We start from the raw sequence: 20954 nt of genomic DNA on the forward strand, positions 1-20954 counted from the left end.
TCAGGTTCAGTCCTTGCGCTTACAGGTACTTTCTAAAAATCTTTAGTAGATATATTTCAGGAACAAAGTTTAATATAAAGCTTGCAGTTCTGGAGGCTGGAGGGTAAAATGAAGCTATAGTTTGTGTGAGCTATTTTGGGATACTTACATGTAGTTTTGCTGCACAGACTGGCTGGTAGAGATAAGTGTCCTGGGAGGAGACAGACTTTATAGTATCATGTGCGAGACTGTGCTGTGTTATGCCCCCTCTTCTCTTTTAATGTCTTCCACATTTTTTTCCTCTCTCTGTGTTTTTAATAAAAGCACCATCATTTTAATAAACTCATAGTAGGCTAATTGTTCAGGGCTATATCTAACTGGTATAAAATTATTTATTTTAAAATATAGCCTTTGTTTAGAAATAAATGGCTGATATGTTACTGCGGGGTAGACCAGTAACTAGATACATTTCTTTGTGTGGAAATATATCAAGTTAATTGAACGTTAGGCTATTGAAAACCTTATGTTTCAAATAGTCTGGGTTCTGAGTTAAAGCCATGTCAGTACTACCATTAAAGCAGTAAGTAATTTTTTCCAGTTATCCTTTTCTAAAACTGTTTTGTATTAAACGAAAGTTAAATAACTACACTACTCAAGCTAAAGAGTAGTCCCAATCAGAAAGTGCTAAGAAAGAGTTTTGCTGAAATACTTGCAGTAAGTTGTGGCTCTATATCTTTATTAAAATGTTATAAAGTAATAAAATGTCCGTGAACTACATATTTATTGTGTTACACTGTGTGTGGTGTCTCCAAGGTAGCGAGCTAAAACATACATACCTTAATTATTACGTACAACTGTGCAAATAAGTCAGTATCTTTCTGATTAATCCTTCTGTCTTTCAGTTATTTCTTTTTTGACTAGTTCCATTGATTCTTGCATGAAAGAAAGAAATAATTTCAAAGAAAAAAATCCTTGTAGCTGATACGTGCAGGCTAATTTGACCACCAAGTATTCTGTCTAAAATACCTGCTCACCTCCCTTTTGTTGCCGATGCCTTTAGTTATAATGTTGATCTGGTAGGTGAGAATAGCTGTTCTGCTAATTGTGACTTGAGAGTCCTCTGCTGCCCTGCCACTTGGAAACACTACCTGAGCTCGGAGGTGGCTCTCGGGGAGAACTTGGAGGCTGACTAGACAAGGTACATGCCGTTCTCCAGCAGCGTGGAGTGAAGCCAGGCAAGCCTTTGCCCCAGCCAGAGACCGGAGGGAAGCTGGAGTGCCAAGCAAGGAGAGAAGGGGAGGGAGCTGCTGGCCGCTCCACACTGAGCTCAGCTCCTGGGCTATCCCACCCTACCCACACCACCTGACCAAGCAACCTTCATGGTGGGCCTGAGGAGGACTGGTTTCCAAATCACCCACATGCCTTTGGTTGGTCTTCTTAATCACCAGACTCAGGAGTGTGTGGGTTTGTCCCTGTGGGTCAGCACCACTCCCTGCAGTTCTGTGGGGTAGAATAGCAACGCTACAGTCTCACCACAGTATTAAATAGCACCAAAATGCTTAGGGACAAGTAATGTGATGAAGTCAGGAGCAGTGATGGATATTCAGGCCAGGAGTCAGGGAGACCTATGGCATGTAATTCTCTTTTCTTTATCTGTTAATTTAGCAATCCTGCTGTGTGTTGGAGGAGCAGAGGTAATGGGGGGGGGGGGAAGGGGGGGGGGAGGTGGGGAGAGGAGAAGATGGGAGAATGTAAGAAGAAAAGCCACAGAAGGGTTTATGGGTCCTGGGAGCACAGGGACTGAGTGATAGGGTTGTACTGAGGTATGGATATCCCTCTTGCAAGGGTTTCAGATAAATAGTCCCAGTATGTCCTTGCCCCATAGTTTCCCATGTGAACAAAGTTCCCATGAAGAACAGAAACCAGGCTCCCAACACGTGGAGACCAGGGACAGGATGGAAGAGAGAGACAAGGCAGAGAAACCTCTGCTCTCAGTTCCCTGAAATCACACTCACCCTCTGTCCAAAACGTGCAATAACTTCAGGAGATGTGGTATCACTATTATGAAGCATCCAAAGGGTATCACCTGCTGGTAGCATGCAGAGGTGCACCAGCTGGCTTTGAGGAGGTTTAGGTGAGCCCAGGTGGTGCTGACACTTCTTGCAAATTTGCCCAGTCAGTGCTGCCTGCTCCTTAGCACAGGGTCTGTAGGCAAACCTTCTTTTTCTGAGGCACCTTGGAAAATTTCTTCTGACCTTATAGTGACTGAAGTAAAAGCAGACAGTTAGTATTTATGCCAAATAAGAAGGTGATTTAGTTAAAGATTATTACCTGTTACATTAGTGCTGCTCAATTCTGCCACTCATTCCTACTCATTCCTAATTCAGCATGTGATTGTGAAGTGTGGTTGTGAATCAGAACATTTCTGGGGAATAGTCTAGAAGGGATAAATGATGGTACAGACTTCTTGGCGAAGATGAATGATTTGTCTTGTTATGCCTGAGCAGAAATAACAAGGTAGTAAGGAAACTCACTGTAAGGTAAAACCTTGGCTGAGACAGGATGACATGCATTTAAAGGAGAATATGACTCCATTTTCTTGACTATTTGCCACTGAACAGTAGTGTAGCAGTGTTCCACAGAAAATGTCATATTTCTCTTGTTTGTTTTTTTTTTTTTCTTTTGTAATGAACAAAAAGTTTGAACTTACAAAAAAAATACTAGTTGGGAGGAACTGAATTAAAATTTCGGAATTTTAAGAGAGGCACTGATGGCAAGTCAAGCAGACAGCCAGGGTTGTTGGACAACAGCTAACTGGCAGGAAAAGGTACAGCTGGTCAGATTGTAGAACTTCTTTATTTTGTCATGATACAGATAATTAGCCCAAAGGGCTGATAAGCCTCAGGAATAGCATCAGCTTTTTGCCACAATCCTTTCTGCATGGTGTGTCTAGAGCTGATAGTTATCTGTTTATTTTGTGGGTCGGTCTTCCTCTGTCTTTATTTATTTTTTGTAACATATGCCAATTCAGGCTTTCCTGTTTTTTGGAACTTGGAGTTGGCTGATCTGCAAAGTGCACATCCCGGCCTCCACAGTCCCCCCCGAGAGTAGAGGCCTTCGATGATTCAGTCTGTTGTATTCTGTAGAACAATGCATCTGTTCTTATTTAACTCCAGAAGTGGACCATATTGCTTGTCTGTGATATCATGAAGTTCAGTAGATCAGAAATTGCTGAAGGATTTTGTCAAGTATGACTTTCTCAGTCTATAACATGATGATAGATAAGGGGAACAAAACTGATGTATTGGATGAGCTTTTCCTGACCGTACCCTTAATATGCAGATCACAATAGGCATGCTAATTAAAAGTTTTATTGAATGGAGACAAGAAAAAGCTTCTGGTCTGACAACTGTGACTAGTGTTGTTTCTGGGGCAGAAGAGCTAGGACAGAAGAATAGGAAGAGATCCAGCTGTGCTGACCTGAGGTAGCTGCTGTGGCTTCCTGACTTGAAGGCACCACAAAGTAGAACTCTGCCATGAGCACGGCCCAGTCTTTTGGTACCCACGCCTGGCAGGAAGAAGCTGTGGCTACATCATGCTGCCTAGAGACTGGCCATCCCAAACCAGTTCAGTTCCTTGGTTAATCTCTGGGTGCTAGCAAGCCTATTGCCAGTATAAAAATGAAGAATATATATAATAAATGCTACTGAATGAGTCATATACCTGTAGGTTATTGGCATCAGGCCTGTATTTGAAGTAACTGCTGACTTTCAGACTGGGAATACCAATGCTGGGGAGATCAAGAGCAAAACCAGAATATTCCTTGAAGGAGTCTTTGTCTACAGAGCAGAGAGCAGTATGTAAATGTGACTGTGAATAACATCAACAGCATGCACACCACTTGGCTGTTGAAGAGTTAAGGGTTTTTATTCCTGTATGGGATTAATCTTTTTTCCGCTCTGGTATTATGATTGATTGAGGGAGGCAAGTGCCTGTTGTCACTGTTGGCAATATTACCTGTCCCAGGGTGCCATAGCTTGTGAAATTACTCTTGAACAAAAGATGATTGGGACCTCACAGAATTTTCAATTACATTTTTAGTGGTTGAAGATGTTGAATACAGTCCACTGGGAAAGTTCAATGCAAGCTGCAGTGTCCAAACTCATGGGGACACTGAAGTACCAAATACCATGCACAGAATTGGGGGATTTCTGAATGCTGAACAAAGCCTGCAAGCTAGAGATGACTTTTCCTGCATGAAGTCTGACTTTGATGGAATTCATAGGTGACTTCATTTAGCAAAATAAGCTTTCATAAGCAGTATGGGCCTCAAATCATAGAAATTTGAGGTGGTATATGTGCTTTTATTTATTCTGCCAGTGTCAGTGCTAATGAGGAAGCCTGCATAGTATTTTACAGAGTGTGATATGTTAAACAGTGTTATTTTTACAAAATGAAACAGGAACAAATGTTATTTTCTCTAGTGAATTAAGAGTGGAGTTTGAGGTGATCAAGTATTCTATTTTCTAACTATATAAGACATCTCCTATTGGGCCAGACCAGTGTTCTACCTAACGCACTATTCTGTCTTCACCTGCAACAGCAGGAGAACATAGAAGCCTGTCCGATTTCTGCAGTGCATGTACATCATATTGCCCAGCATATACTAGTGTTGTATTAGGGATGTCATAGGGTTCATCCTTGCATATTCCCTTTAAAGTCCATCTAAGGACCTGTTGCCTGTGGATTAGTCTAATCTCTTTTTTGAATTTGCTGATACTGTCTTTCTCCACAGCCTTCTGACAACCTTACTGACTATGTAGGAGAGCGCTTTCTTTACTGTGCTTTAAAGTGGTGTCCTACTCCCCTAGTTCTGTCATTGTGGCATTTGGTGAAAGATTCTTCATTCACTTTATCTACCAACTTTATGATTTTTTAAAGCTCAGTCATAATCTCCTCAGCCTTTTTCTGCAGAAGCTGAGGAGTTGTAGTCGTCTTAGATATTCCCCAAAAGGCTGCTGCTCCATCCCTTGATTGTTTTAGCTGCCATTCTTTGTATTTCCTCAAACACCACCGTGTCCTTGAAATACAGAAACCAGACTGCACGCATTATTCAAGAGATGAGCACACTGAGGTTTTTATACAGTGGTAAAAATATGCCTGCTTTTTTTCTCAGTACCTTTGCTGATGATGCCCAGTATGCTGTTAGCTTTTTTGACTGCCATTTCAAGTTGATTCCATGATTTTAGAGATTTTTTTACTGTTTTTTCTTGCCAATGCAGTCTTTTGGCATGGTCACATCTTTGCATTTTTTTAGACCAGAAATATTAGACTTGCCAACATAAAATCCAATTACTTTAACATGAATGTGATAAAAACTGCTGTCTTGAAATAATATTTTTTTAAAAAAATAAACAAAAATATTGCAAGCCATGCCAAACAGAGCAAAGGGCAAAGTTTGACTCCAGCAAAGAAAGGACACTTCCACAGAGACATTCTCTTTCAAGCTACATCCAGAAAAAAACATACATAATATTCTTTCCCCACCACATGCCAGCACATGTTGTAGTAGTTCTCTGCCACTCACTTTAGTGTACAAATAATCCACTCTCAATTTTCCTGGATACATATTCTTGTCTTTACAGCACAGTTCCTTCTCATACCTTGTCCCTGTACACATCTATAGATTTTCAGATCATAGACAAAGCTCCATTCAAGTGTAACTGAACCATGAGGCCATACGTTCACAATTTCCTGAGAAGCACAATTATGGTGTAAGGCATAACACACAGGATTCAGCAAACCTAAAGATAGATGTCTGCTATACCTGAACTAGTAACCTCACTCTCAGTGGAGAGAAGCACTTACTTTCAGGTTATGACTTGCATCACCTATTTTAGATGTCTGCTTCAGGAGATGTGCTCTTGATGTCACTGATTTTATCAACAAAAGCTCCACTGAATATAAATAATACTTCTAAATGGAATCTAGCTTGTATATGGGCATGTGCAGTGTGCAGATTTAACTAGATTAATTCTTTCTAGTGCTGAATACGTACTTAAACATTTAGTAATTGTAGCATTATTTTATAATATAAGGAGTGTATTCATATAAAACAAGGGAAGTCCAGTACAGAATATAATGTTTTGGAACACAGCAGCAAAATTAAACCAAGTATTTAGGCTGAGTGTAGTATTGAAATAACCTTGTACTCTAAGTGTGTGCAATTCACATACATGAAGTCACTAAGCAGTGATGTTATTATTCTAATGGTGGCACAAATGAGTCAACCTCATTACTGTGATTCCCATCAGATTTCAGCTAGGGTGGGTTTTAATTCAGACTAATCTGCACTAGAGAATGTGTCTTAAGTCACATTACAAAACACATAAGTAGATTTCTGCACTCCTTTAGTTGTTGACATTGGTGATACTATGAAGGTATGTGCATGTATGACTTAAATAGGTGCATGACATGACTATAGTATGATACGATATCATCTTTTAAATATTTTTTCTTTCAAAAAATTTATGAAACATTTTCAAGCCTGTTATGTATAGAAAGACAGAACAGTACACAGCTTTAGAAGCTAAATGACAGAAACTGATTTTGTTCATCTGACCTCTGTTTCAAGGATTCAAGAAACACATAGAGGAACTCATTACTTAAATTTGTTTCTTCTCCATTTCATTTGCTGGTTTTGTAACAATACCTGAAGGTGCTATTTAACACTAATACACTCAAAACCTCAAGCACTAAGTCAAAAATACTTTATAGATGTTTAAGAAAGACTTTCCCCCTTTCTGGAAATGTTAAGCATTAAAAAAGGAAGAAGATTGCTTCAGATGTGTGAATAACTGTCTTTTTTTTGTCAGAGACTTCAAAATAAATTCAGCACAGATCAGCTGAAAAATTTTGTTTCAGTAGTTTCATTATGCTTTATTTCAATTTAATAATTTAGAATTATTATTCAAATCAATTATTTGAATAAAAATCATGTCAGACTAGAAAAAAATGGTTTTATTTGATGGAAAAAAGTTTTCATAATTCTGAAATTTACCCTTAACATTCTTTTATTGCTACTACTAATTTTATTTTTTTTCTGAAAAGTTTCAGTGTTGGTGAAATTATATTGTTTAGTTATCAACATTTTGAAGAAATTCCTATGTCTAATTATATAAGACCCTACAAACAAATAGCTCTGTAACGTGTACCCATAACATGTTTCAAAGACAGAAGGACATAGATGCTACATACATACAGTGCAAGACAACACGTGGTAAAGACCTGGACGTTGGTGCCAGCTGTGCTGCCCTGGGAGCTAGTGGGATGATGCTGGATTGAACCCTCTGCCATGGTGACATGGCTACGCTGCTTTCTGAACCCCAATAACTAACTCCACGGTGTGTCATACTACATCTCATAGTTGCTGCCAGCATCCACCCGCACAAACATCAGGGCAGATTCCAGCAAGGACTTTTAGGAAATTCCTTCCAAGAGATATATATAGAGAAAAACCAGCCAATTGCTACAAAAGCTTCTTGGTTGCTGCTGCCCTGAGGCGTCTCTTCCACGAGATCAGTTACATAACATTATCTTCCTTCTTAGAGCTTTATATTCATAATAATCTTTATTGTCTCAGAAATTTCCATGTGTAGTGATTTGAAGCTTGTGAGCAGTGCTGTCATTTGACATGTGATGTTTCCTTGACTCAGCCAACATCTATTTTGCTCTTGTCATACCCTCATACATTTGCTTTATTATCTGGTGTGTAACTCCATAGCTAGTTTACTTTTGCTCCCCCCCCCCCCTTTTTTCTTTTGTGCTTTTTGCTGTCCTCCTTAGTTGCATTTAAACCTTCTTTTCCAACTGAGTTTGAAATAGCCTTCCTCATTTGAATGTCATTAAAATTTACCTTTGTGAGACTGCAACAAAACAGTTATTTTCATAATGTTAACTTCACTTCATGAAAAAAGCCCCACTTCTTTTCAGTTTTTGCCTTCAAAACTTCCAGACATAAAATAGGTATTTATATGCTTACAACTGAGCAATTGTATAACTGTATTTCTGCTGCTTTCATCCTTCTTTGTTCAACCTCTCCGACACTGTTTGACACCCTTATTGCTGTATCACAAATCCAGTTACGTTGTAAACAGCTGAATCCTTTTAGTTTATTTGCCCTTTAGATGCATGATTCCTGTAAACTTGGACAGGTGTGCTTATGTGGACATGCATATTTATCTACATATAACATATTGTATATGTTATATACTGTAACTTGCAGTTCCTTCCTGCCTATCTCTCTATTTTCCAAGTGCTCTCAGTGTGCTAAAAATGTGATTTAGCCCTCACAAGTTATGTTTCTTCATATTTAGTGTGAGAAGCCACAGTGTGATAAAGCCTGTACTCCTTACGGTGTGTATGACCAAATTAAATGCATCACACTCCCATAAGTGACCTCTTTTTTCTTAACAGTTTGTAGTCTTACTGCTATCATCTCATGCCATCCTAAAGTGTGTCTGAATTAAATTGCATGTGTAAATAGTATTTTCTTTTCCCCATCCAAACTATTGTTCCAGTTGAGTTTTTTTCATTCATAAAAATGTATCTGCTTCTATTATTTTCCACTGGGCATAATTCCAGTAATTTTTATATAAACCCAAGTCTTATATTCCTGTGAAATTCTCAGCTCTCACATTTAAAAATAAAAAATTTAATGGTGACAGAAAAGGTCATAAATTTGAATTCAAAGTTTCAAAAATTAAAAGATGAGAAAAAGCTCTGTGATTTGTTTTTAAAATCTCACCATTTTAAAGACAATCCCATCACCAATGCTTGTGTAGTCGATAGAATGAAATGGCGTAGGTCTAGAGGACTGTTCAGAAAATCAGGAATGACATCCTAACACAGGCAGGTGCTCCCAGCTTTTCTCTGTGCTCTCTCCCCAGGGACTGCCGGGGAGCCTGGCCCCCAACGTTCAGACATCTGTGCAAATCTGTGCTGTAAATCCTCCCTGCATGATCTATAAACAAAAGTTTTTTCAAGTTTTGCCAAGTGATGTTTGCAACTTTTTAGAAAACAAAAAACATCTTTTTTGTTTTGTGTATTTCCTTCTTATCCTTGATGCATGTGTATATTTACTTTTCATGCTTTGCATAAAGATGGTATGATAACGCCTTTATCTGCTGGCCTTGTAACATACATAGGAAAAAGGAAATACGGAGGAAGGACATCTGATGATAGACTGAAATGCCACTTCACAAATGCTAGATAGATCTCGTCCAATTCCTGTGTACAGTTTTTTATCAGTTTTAGTCTGTTAAGTCTGAAACTGCATAAAAAAATTGTTGGCAGGTATAGCCCCATTTTGTAGACAGAAATATGGAGTAAAGATGAACATTTAAAAGTTAGCGGACCTGCACTTGCAATAAGAACTTGAGACCGCTGTTTAAGCTAACTCTGACAGACTCAATGGTAAAATGGAGCATGTTCACTCATGACAAATGACGATTTGCGAGGAATGAAAATGTCAAGTCGCAAAAGAACAACAGTAACATTGGTACATCTGCTGGTAGATGTTCTGGTTATACTCATCTGCAGACATTTTTCAGTAGTAGAGGCCGTATTAGTCCTGTGTTGCTGTTCTTGCATACTTTTTTGGCTACCGAAAAGAAACACACACAGACTTACCCTAAGAAGGGCAGTAATGGAAAAGGAAAAAAAAGCACCATACATTCTTGCAGAGTGGAAATGGAACTAAGGCCCCAAAGGGATCCCTTGCTGATGCTGGAGAACCAAATCCCCTTTTCCAGCCACTTCCATTGTACCACAAGTTTCTTCCTAAGCATGTTCAGTGATATGAAAACAATTAAAAATGTACAAAGGACTGTTCCACTTCAGCATGCTTCTGTAAAGTACAGCTTGAATGCAGTTTGTAGCTAGGCAGCTAGGCTGACATTTAGGGAGATGTTGCTACTGCTTTCACATAAGTTTCTGGTTTTCTTCATGTCTCCTTCAATTTTACATTACTTTAGTCTTAAAACAGTATCTGCAGTTGAAATATCCTATAATTCTATAATAATTTAATTTCCTACTGTTCTTATTATCTCTTGTCAATCATTGAACCACCTGGATGTTTCAAATAGATTCTGCTCAGGCCATTCCTGGCATTTTGTTTACTTGGGAACAAACCTTCTTTTGTTTAAATGGAAGAAACTTTATACCATAAATTAAGCAAATGCTTCTTTATAGCAGCAGACAATTGGGTTTGGACAGCTTTTCCTTGCTGGCTCATACTTTGACTCTTGTTCTTTTCTTCTCTAAGTAACTTTGGATTTATTTATCCTTTAATACACATTTTTTCAGAGATTTTGTAAAAGTCAAACAGGCCTGATGATTGTGTTCTTTCTACGAAATAGGGCTGAAAAGAGGAATTCGCGTATGTTAGGAACTATTGTGATTTGTTTCTCACCAGACTGGAAAACAATGATGTTTCCCTGACTTCTTTTCTGACCTTATTCTATAGTGTAAACCTCTGTAGGGATCAGATAATGAGATAATAGATGTGTGCCTTTTCTGTGACAAGAAAAACAGCATTCTGTTTAAGTCACTCTGCCTGATCTTTGGTTTACATTTGCATAGTAAGCATTTTAGCTGTTTTGTTCACAAAGTGTTCAGTACTGTAGACCACTTTTACATCACCTTTCATAATTTTCAGTTCTTTTCTTGTGCTTTAGAAATAGACTTTTAAAATTTGAAATTTAAAAATTTCCCTTCTCAGCAGCTCATGATATACCAAAGCCTGCACTGTAAGTATCCCAGAAAGCAAAGTTTCAGTATAACTGCTCATTGTGCAGTGCCCACTTCAATAGCTACTCTGCTAGCTCTGGAAGATGTTCACAGTCCAAAGAGCTGACTAGATTCTTACCTTCTTCCCCCTCTTTATTATGTTTAAGTCCTGATTTGATACTTTTGTCTGCCTTAAGTTCCTAGCAGTTCAAAGGTACCAATAAGCTTCACAAGAGAAAGAAATCAGTGATTTAGAACCCAAGGACAGTAAAGCTGTTTGCCAGGCCATTGTTACTGTTATCACAGGTAATCCCTCTGATATTAATCTTTCATTTATACCCACATATAGAGGAAATTTGACAAGAATCAGGGAGTAATAGACACAGGAAAAAAAATATTGCGACTTTGAAGTGGAAATATACACAGTATAAGGGATCTTTTAAAAGTTAGAATATTTTTGGAAGGAATGGTAAGAGAACACATGGATCAAAGCCATGATTCAAACCTTGCTGATTATCAGTGGTAGATGCTACAATTGCGTAATTAATTACTTTTGAAAAGTTCAACTTATTCTGTGTCAGTTCTCTAAGTGAACTGTTCAGATGCCCTTCTTTTAATGAGCCTGAAAATGGTGCTGGCTGGCTTAGTAATATTGAAGCTATGCCCTTTACAGCCTAGTCTGCAGAAGTTTATTTTTTGATTTATCCTCTTGGAAACACTGGGCAAGCCAATGTCTGATTTGATCTTTATTTTAATGTCCCTCTCGTCCCATGACAGTCACCTCAGTGCCATCTGTTCTGAATTCCATACTATTGAGGAAAGGCCCATGCTTGCCTGGGTTTCAGTATAACCGAAATGACCATTTAGGTTCAATGCCATGTAGGGTCCAGGACATTTGAGACTCAGTCGATATTAGCACAGACACCGCTTTTATGCTTGGTAACACTATGATTAGTGACATATGTTTTCCACTCTTTAAGGGCCAGAGATTCGAGCTGGAAAAATGTTAGGAAGCATTCTTTGAACCTCTGGTGCTAGTGGTGGTGGCAGCTTTCATAAAGTCTTAGCATTTGTGGCAACGCAAATGCCACAATTGCCTATTAAAAGGATTTTATCTCTTATGACTATGTTCGTCTTGGTACCAGCCGGTTTATAACTGATGTTCTTGCTGTCACGCACATGCACAGATAGCCCTTCCAAATGAATCTGACTTTCAGCTCTAGAGGTCTACGTTTCCATGAAGTCCTTACTCATATTCATCAGCAGTGCCACCATTTGTCTTTGATTCAGACACAGTGATTACATTTACATTTCTGGCAAGCAAGGCATTCACAGCTGTGAAGCAATGTATTTTTCTTCTTGGAATTTCCATTTTTGGAAAAGGCTGGAAATGAATAACTAGGAAATGACATTTTGTAAAGCCATCACTGCTTTTAATCTTGTCCAAACAGCTTTTCCACCTCAGGAATGCATTCCCCTCTATGTAAGATGACCTTATGACTTTGTTACTGATACTGTGCATTTGCAACTTTCTCACAATTATTTATTACGGCAGTAAAATATAACTTTCTATTTATGCTATCAGTATCATTACATGGGTTTAGAAGGGTAGGAAGCATGTATTTTTCAGTTTCTAGTAGCTCTTTAGAACATTTTTTTTTTTAATTACCAAAACCTGATTGATTTCCTAACCAGTAGTTACCTGCTTTCTCTGCCTTCTCCAATTTTTCTGTTGTTTCAGATACTGATCATGGTAATATTTTTGCTTTTGCTTCACAATAAGAACTTATTTTAATTTAAATAGTCATTGGCAATTAGAAATCCAGAATGACAAAACAAAGAAAAAGTTACTTTCCAGTTACTTTCAAAACTCCTTGGAAGACACTATTGAAATACAGTAATAACAAAGTGATAATATTAATTAAAAATACACTGCAGTTGTTTTAACCAGAGAAGGAAATCTAAGGGCTAGCAGCTCTTGGAATGTACTTTTGCTCATGAGCACATCCCTTTTCTTCAATATTTCATGCAAAGAATTGATAAATAGAATTTTGTTTACTAAAGGTATTTATGTGCTAAAAAGGATGAGTTTACAGGGTAAGGATCCTTTGTTGTGTTTCTTCCCCCTTTTCCGCACACATGTCCAGTCCATTCCATCTTTGCCTGCTGCTCTTCTTCGCTAAGTATGTGAATATTCTCTATCATGTTGTGGATTTTTTTGTAACAAGCCTGGTGAACAATCTGGTGAGCAGTTTTCTGAACCTTGTTGACATTGCTGTACTATTTCTGTGCAACTCAGGACCAGCATCTGGTTTCAGAGTTACCTCCTAGTTCTTTTAATGTTAAATTAGCCTCAGACTTTGTATTCACTGAAGCAAAAGAAAAGGCCCCATTTCCTGATATTTAGCTTTGCAGAGTCAGCTCTTGTGCAATATTCTTTATTGCGGCTGCTTAGAAAATGAATTAAATCCAGGTTTCCATAAAGGATGGAACAGAGAGAGAATCACAAACATTACTGTGTAACATAATAGTTCATTAAAATTAAAAATACACAGATCCCCCCCCAGTATTGGCTATTTCACTTTCTCCAGTATCAGGGAATTGTATGAGCTTTAATATTTGAAGAATAAGCTGAGATTGCCCCTCCTGTTTTCTCTACTTCAAATACTCCTTGAGGATTTTGTTTTGTTTAATCAAACGCTTCATGTCTCAAGCATTCTTGTACAAATTTCTGAAATTGTACAAATCCATGAATATTCTATAAATTTATGCTTACTGTTTCTAAGTTGCACTCATATGCCAACACAAGTTACTTAGCAAAAACTGTATTGATATTTCATTCATGCTATCCTTTTTAATAGCATGTCTTTCTCATGGATGGGCAGGTTCTTGTCTGTTGGCAAAGAGCCAAGGCTGGAGGGGGTAAAAAAAAGAATAGTACAAGCAAATATGTACTGTCAAAGCTTCCTTAAGTCATAACTACCAGATTCCCACGAAGAGATGCTTGCCCATGTGCTTTCCTGAGAGGGCTGTATAGTAGGGTATACCAAGCACTGTCAGATTTTTGGTTTTTTTTTTAGACCTCAGTAGTGTTTCATCTGCTGTAATAATTACTCTTGTTTAACTTTTTTTTTTTTTTAATATTCTATAGTCCTTTTTTTTGTTGTTCTGGAAAAAAAAAAATCTCATTTTTCCTGAAAGGGGAATTCATAATGATTTTCTGTGTCTTGTAGAAGTACAGCATAGAGTGAACAGAAAAAAAAAAGTCACACTTTAAAAAAAAATTGACTTCTTGCCTGAAGTGAAAAATAGTTTCTTTTTTCTTTTCTAAACCTTTTTCATAAAATTTCTTATAATAAATTTTAGTGAATTTTTTTTCTTGGGTTTGGGGTTTTGGGGGGATTTTTTCATTATTGTTGTTTTGTTTTGTTTTGTTTTTTTACCATTAGTCCCTCCATTTCTTTCCAAATGTTACAGAAATGCCTAATGTTTTCTTCCACTCCATTTTTAATGATAAGAAGATCTTGAAAAGTAAATGTTCCAAAACAAGTAAACAAGCAAGTTTTTCTTTCCTTCTATTCTTCCTATTCCTTCACGTTTCCTATGAAGAAAAGCAGTAAATTTGCAGGTAGGGAAATGGAAGCACGGAAGGGGATAAAATGATTCACTCAGGATGACTCATCCAGCGAAAGAACAGGTTTTTTGTATCCTCTTATCCTACTTCATTGCTGCAAAAGAAAAGAGTGAAACAAAGGATTTCCTGATAGCTTATACAGTAAAATAGCAGTGTCCCTCCCTCGACGGCCTGGAGGAGGGCACGTCTGCTTAAGGTTTCTCCTTGCTAACCAAAGGCTTTGATCATGAGTTCTGCTCCAGGATGGTAGGCTAGACAGGATGATGGATGGTGCATCTGCAGTGGTGCCAGCTGAGGAGGGCACATCACCACACGCCCATGTGTGTGATCAGCCTAGCAGAACTTCAGACATGTAGGTTGAGTTTTGCTGAAAAGAACTGCTTAAAAAGTACTTTTTATTTGGCAAAATTGTTGATTCTCCTGGGGACACTTCACAGGATGAAACAACCAGATACCAGGGGAAAATAGTTGGAGACAAAGCTTATTCTAAAAGCAGCGATATTACAGTGACATTTTTTTCAGCTGTAGGGACTGGTGCTGGATGCTGGCATTTCTCCTTCTCATTCTCTTGGATTGCACATTTTGTAATGTTTCCAGAGTGATATAATCACCTCCTTGGCGCCAGCAATTATGGCATGTCCTGTCCCAATTTTAGTAATGGCATTGGTATCAAGAAAATAGACTTTTGGAATCAAGTTGCCAAACAGCTTTTTTGCAGAAAGTAAAATAAATCGTACACAATTTTTCCTAAAAATGGGAAATGACTTAATTCAAAAGATGCCCTTATGTGTTTGATATTTTTTTCTCTCTCTTTGTAAACAGATAGCATTTTGATCATTCTATCCTAAGAAACTCTGTAGTTCAGTTGTTATGATTTGACCAAACTTTGCAATGCTTTTGGTAGTTTAAACATGTAATCCTTTGGTGTTAGAGGGAGTGCTTGCAGAAAGGATGAGGAAAGGCAGCACATTTTGCCTGTTGGAGAATGGCAGCAGAGAAGTGGTTCTAGCAGGGAGGGTGGTTGACTGACAAGCACAGCAGTTATTGGTCTGCTCCCCTCCCAAATTCTTAATGCAAACTGGAGCACAAGGTTTATTGTCTGGAATTGGCTTGTGCTTACAGATAACTCAGTAATTGATGAGAAAAACCTGAGCTGTCCTTGAATGTACTGATAGTTCTGTAGATACATATTTCTGTATGGGGCAGGCTGAGTTGTAAATTTTAGTAAAACACTTTGGTATTGCTTTGTGAGGAGAATGTTTGATTTTGTTTTGCAATACACAGTGATTTTTAACAGCTTTGGCTTGTCAGATCACTCACATTTATAAAAAAGTGTAATTTTTTTTTCAGTTCACATTTCAACCCACTACATCAAATCTGCTTCCAAGGTTGTTTAATACTGGAAAAAATGCCATGTAAAGAGTGTAAACTGATATTTCTGTTACCGCATTCCTCCACAGAGAAAGACTCATTTCTTTGGTGAGACGTGCTTAGCTTAGCTGTGTGTGTGGCATTTGAAGACTGCAGCAGATAGCGTTTTGTTTTTTCTTCTTTCTATTTAATTTGTGAATAGTTCTTGAGAACTCGTAGACATCTGCTCATTTAGGTATTTTACCAAATAAGAGTTGCATAATATGTATAGTAATTCCCCACCTTATAATATGATCTTTTTTTTTTTAATAGTTAAAGCACTGTATTTATAGCTTTATAGCTTTTGTTTTATAATTTTTTCTTTCAGACTCCAACAGTCATGTGCACAATAGGGATTTTACAGTGACTAACAGAAACTTCATAGACAATATAGGACCACAAGAGACTGTAGTGAAAACTTGCTCATGTTACGATGGTAGTTAACCATAATGAGACTATGAATGAGATATTCCAATGATCTTGAAGTCTGCAGATGATGATGTTAATAAAACATGCATTATAACCAAAATGGCATGCACTTGTTGATCTGTATACTAACCATTAGAATGTAAATCTGCAAGATTGCATTTGAAGCCTGAAATCTCTGATGGTCTATCAGTAATGATTGTTGGTAGTGCCACAGTAGGCTGAAAAAATTTGTGAAAAAAACCAGCAAATGCAAGAGTTTAGCGAAGCTAGGCCATCTCTCCAATATGTGCACAAACATATACATGATAACCTCATAACCACATTACTGTTATTCAGAAGTCAAGCACAGAAGAAGGAAATGTCAACATTACGATTGACTTAGGAACCTTGGTTTCATCCTGTGCGTAATAATTTGGTAAAGACCTTACCTATATGATTCCATACTGCTTTCACTGAGTGCACAGAGTGAATGCAACTCAATTCATGAGATATTTGATATTCTATTGTTTTCTTCCTGTGCGTTATATAGTTGTTCTTTATTGACAACCTGCTGTTCAGACCTATTGGAAAAGCAGTTACAGTGCTTTCATTGGCTTTTCTATGGTGTTTGTCACTATGATACCTTAGTACTTCTCAGAGATGATTAAATTAATTTTCATATGACCCATGTGATATGAGGAAGTATTCTCATTTTTACTTAACATAAGGAGAATTAAAACACAGAGATTAAAGTGAAAGTATTCCTTAAATTGAATATCCAAAATGAGTCTAGGACTTTGTGGTGTTTTATCTGCTTGTCATAGAATGACTCATATTCAGAGCATAGTTTTCATGAAAGGATGACAGAATGCTGACGGGGTGGGATAGACGGAGGTTGTATCACTTCTACTTGCTTGTTTTCACCCTCCTCCATTGGCATTCACTTTTGGTCATTACTAGAGACTGAATAGTGGATCTGATGGACCTTTGATCCATCCAGTAGCTGCTCAGATGTTCTGCATTAATCTGTATTTGTAAGTGCTGATGCCTACATTGCTCAAGCAACAGCCTTTCTGAGTGAATACCTCAAGAATGAGAAACATGTAATTAGTGACCTATGATAAAGTTATTGTAAGTGACGAGTTCAGTATCAAGGGTTTTGCAGCTTGGGCAAATATTATTTCCAGTTCCTGATCATAAAAGCACTTTCACCTTTCTATAGTCCTTGCCTGATTCAGTTCCTACCTTCTCCAGTGAATGTGACAAATATTCCACTGACAGGGGCTTGTTCCTCAGAGACCTCTTGAACCCTGAGCAAGGCAGGAGATTTTTAAAAATTAATATAGTATCACTTAATATTTTTTCAATAATGCAGATACATGAGGTGACTGACTTAAGATTGGCCTAAGCCTGTAACTATTTGAAATTTATGAACATATTCACAGAATCAGCAAAAAACCCCATTTTGCAGACACTTGGCTAAATTCCACTTCTCTGCTGCAAAATACAAGTCACTAAAATATCTCACAAAACAGATTCCAGTTTTGTTTTTTTTTTAAATATGAAATAATATACATGTCTCTGCCACTTTCTCATCAAAAGTTGACCCATTTTCCATTAAAAAAAAAAAAAAAAATTGGAAGGAAAATTTCAGCACCACTGGACAGAATTTAGTAATGGTGAAAAGAAAACACAGTCTTATAATGTGGAACATCAGGCAGCCCTCTTGGGTAACATTATTAAGCATTCTAATAATATAATATAACCTTAAAATACTGTAAAAAAAATTAAGAAAAATAAGCCCCAAATGATCCATTAATGTATATTATAATTTGTTTTGGACTAGTGACGAGAATTATCTTTCTTGACATACCAGGTACTCAGTGAGTGTATTCAGGGTCTACAATTGATACAAAATAAAATACAGTATGAGCATGTACACTCAAGGTATTCCGGCACCCTTCCAAGGCAAGGTCCTGACCTATTTGTTTCCCTTTAAAGGTTGTTGCTTGTACGTGACAAAGCTGTAGCAAGGATTTCCAGAACCCAAATCATGAAGTGGACTTTGATACATTTAATAGAAGCCTAGGGAAATGGAAGCAACTAAAAATGTAGCAAATTTGATAAACTAAATACAAAAATACAATACAAAATAATGCCACACAAAAAAATACCAAAAAAAAAAAAAAAATCCAAACAGCCAGTATTTTAAAAAATTGAAATGGATAGAACTGAAGTGGAAAGGATTTCAATGAAACAATTTCAAAAAAGCAAAGTACAAAGATTTTAGAGCTCTCAAGCTCTTAATATCTTGAGTTTTTAAGCTTTACACAATACATGCCATCATTTAAGTTATAATTGCGGCTAACATATCCCAACACAAATTGTTGTGGAAGTAGAATTCATATGTGATTTATTGCCAGCAATTGCTTACTGCAATTAGAAGAATTTTGCAACAGTGTGAGAAAAAAATGTTGCTTGTCAAATATAATTATGTCTCCTTTTCACGGAGCTTTCATTGGCATAGGGAGTCTAGAGCAATACTGGAAGACACTTTCTTTGCCTAAAGAGACAACTGCAATTTCTTATCCAGCTGGCCTCCTGTTCACTCCCCTCTGAAGCTGGCCTTGATTTCTTGTGGATACGTATTCATCAGTGCATCGTACTGGTGAAACAAACCATCTCGTCTTCTGTGTGTAGTGTTCTTGTAGTTTGGGCTATAGACCTTCTCCTCTTTGGACTTTTCTGTCCACAGCCCTTATCCATTTTCTGAAAGACTTGCTTTTTGAAGACAGGTTGGCTTAAGTTCAGTTGCGCAAAAGGCTTAATATTTATGAGCTGTGTGATGCTGAGGGATGCGACCTCCTCTTGTCATGACAATCGTACCTCCTCTGGCTCTTTGGACCTCCTTCTGTGCCACGTTCTCTGGGATGGGAGAGCAGCCAGGAGTAACCACGATTGCTTTTTCCTGTCAGCTTCTGGCTGGGAGCACTCTTTGCCAAGATCTCTGCCACTAAGCACAGGGTACATGTAACCATATCTTCTGTGACCATGCCAAGTGTTTATCGTCATTGTGGCTACATATGATGATTCTTCAGAAGGATGTGTTTGCTGGAAAGCTTCCCAGTGCATACTAGAGTTAGCCCTGGGGACATTTATACATGTTTTCTGGATTTTGTATGCTCTCATCAGTACTGCAACATATTGATTTAAACATTACAGGTCTGAGGAACTACCTCTTTTCCTACATACTTGCTTTATCACGCCACTAATCCGTTTTCTTGAGAAAGAATATATAAGCAATTTGACCACTTCAGATAATGGCACCTGACTAAATTCACAGAAAGAAGAGGCTGAGCTTTTTCAGTGTAATGGATTTTCCTTCTCTGGCAGCAGTCTGCTTCTCAACCATGACCTAACATTCATTTTTATATTTTAGTTTTTCCTGAAAGAAAGGTGTTCTGCTAATATCTTAGGGGAGCTGCATTTTAATAAAGATTAGTCAGTATGCTTGATGGATGGTTTGCATATTTTTATAAATTGCTAGATAAACATTTTGAAATGCTTTGAGGTTTGATTCCAATGCATTTTAAATAAGACAAAATTAATAGTAATGTGCATTACAGTAAATACATGCTATATAGTCACACAGTGCAGGTTGGTTTTGTATCCTAGTGTCCACATACTGCTCAGAAAGTAGTGCTGCAGAAAAAGAAGTGGGGATAATTGGATCAAAACTCACTCTGGAAAGGAGAACAGTGTTTTTCTAGAATTTCTTGAAGAAATTAGGTAAAGTGATTTTTTAAATAGAGTTTGAAAGTACTTTAGAGCCTAGAGAAAAGGTACCTTTTGGAGAGTAAGTGCAGACATCATTATGGAAAGATTTAAATGAATGGTGACAGACAGACTGTAATTAAATAATGACAATAATAAAGTGGAGGACCATCAGTCCTGCTGAGACTGCACTCCTAGAAATGCCGTGGTGCTGACAGGCGCCCGCAGCAGTGGGAGCAGGCGGGTGGCTGGGCCCAGCAGGCAGGCAGGCTGCTTGAGAGCACCCCCGGATTTGCTGCGTACTCTTCCTCATGGCTGGATTAAGTGGTTCTATTTTTCAGCCTTCTTTACATAAGGATACCAAAAATAGTTCTGATTTTTCAATATTTTCTGCATATTTCCTCATTCAGGTCTCAACCTGCCACAGATTTTATCAGAAGCCTTGGGGGAAACAGTTCATTCTCCATGGCCTTTTTTATTATCTAAAAATGGGGATACTAGTCCCAGGAGGATTATTAGATCAGAAGAACCATACCAAGTGACTTAAACCTAGTAGAAACCTGAACAGTTATCACATTTCTTGGAAATTATTTTGCATTTTGTTTCTCTTGCATTTTTTGTTTGCATTTTTATTATACTGCAATAAGACAACTATTTAAGCTTCAAAGAAACATCAAAACATCAAATCCATGTAACAGCTCTGGAGTCTGACATTCTTATCTGAGCATCACATTAGTAGGAAGATGTTCACTTGCAGGAGTCAAGTTCAGAGAATAAAAATTGCCAGATGAGGGACAATCCTCTCTCCAAGGAAAGAATAAAAGGAATCACAAAAAAAATCCCAATATGGCTGAACACAACAAGCAAATTGATTTAATAGGTGCAGCAAAGGCTTGTGTGCCAAATGCATAGACCACAGAGGTATAATTAAGAACGAGGTGACGTTATAAAAAGTACACCT

At 37.7% G+C, this 20954-nt stretch overlaps 1 protein-coding gene across 6 annotated transcripts in view; it reads left to right on the plus strand.

The window, feature by feature from the left end:
* PDE4D (phosphodiesterase 4D) overlaps window positions 1-20954 on the plus strand; it is a 418117-nt gene that overhangs the window by 263843 nt on the left and 133320 nt on the right. The gene's annotated exons all lie outside the window — the stretch shown is intronic.

This window comes from Balearica regulorum, chromosome Z (assembly GCF_011004875.1).
Source record: "Balearica regulorum gibbericeps isolate bBalReg1 chromosome Z, bBalReg1.pri, whole genome shotgun sequence".
Classification (NCBI taxonomy): Eukaryota; Metazoa; Chordata; class Aves; order Gruiformes; family Gruidae; genus Balearica; species Balearica regulorum.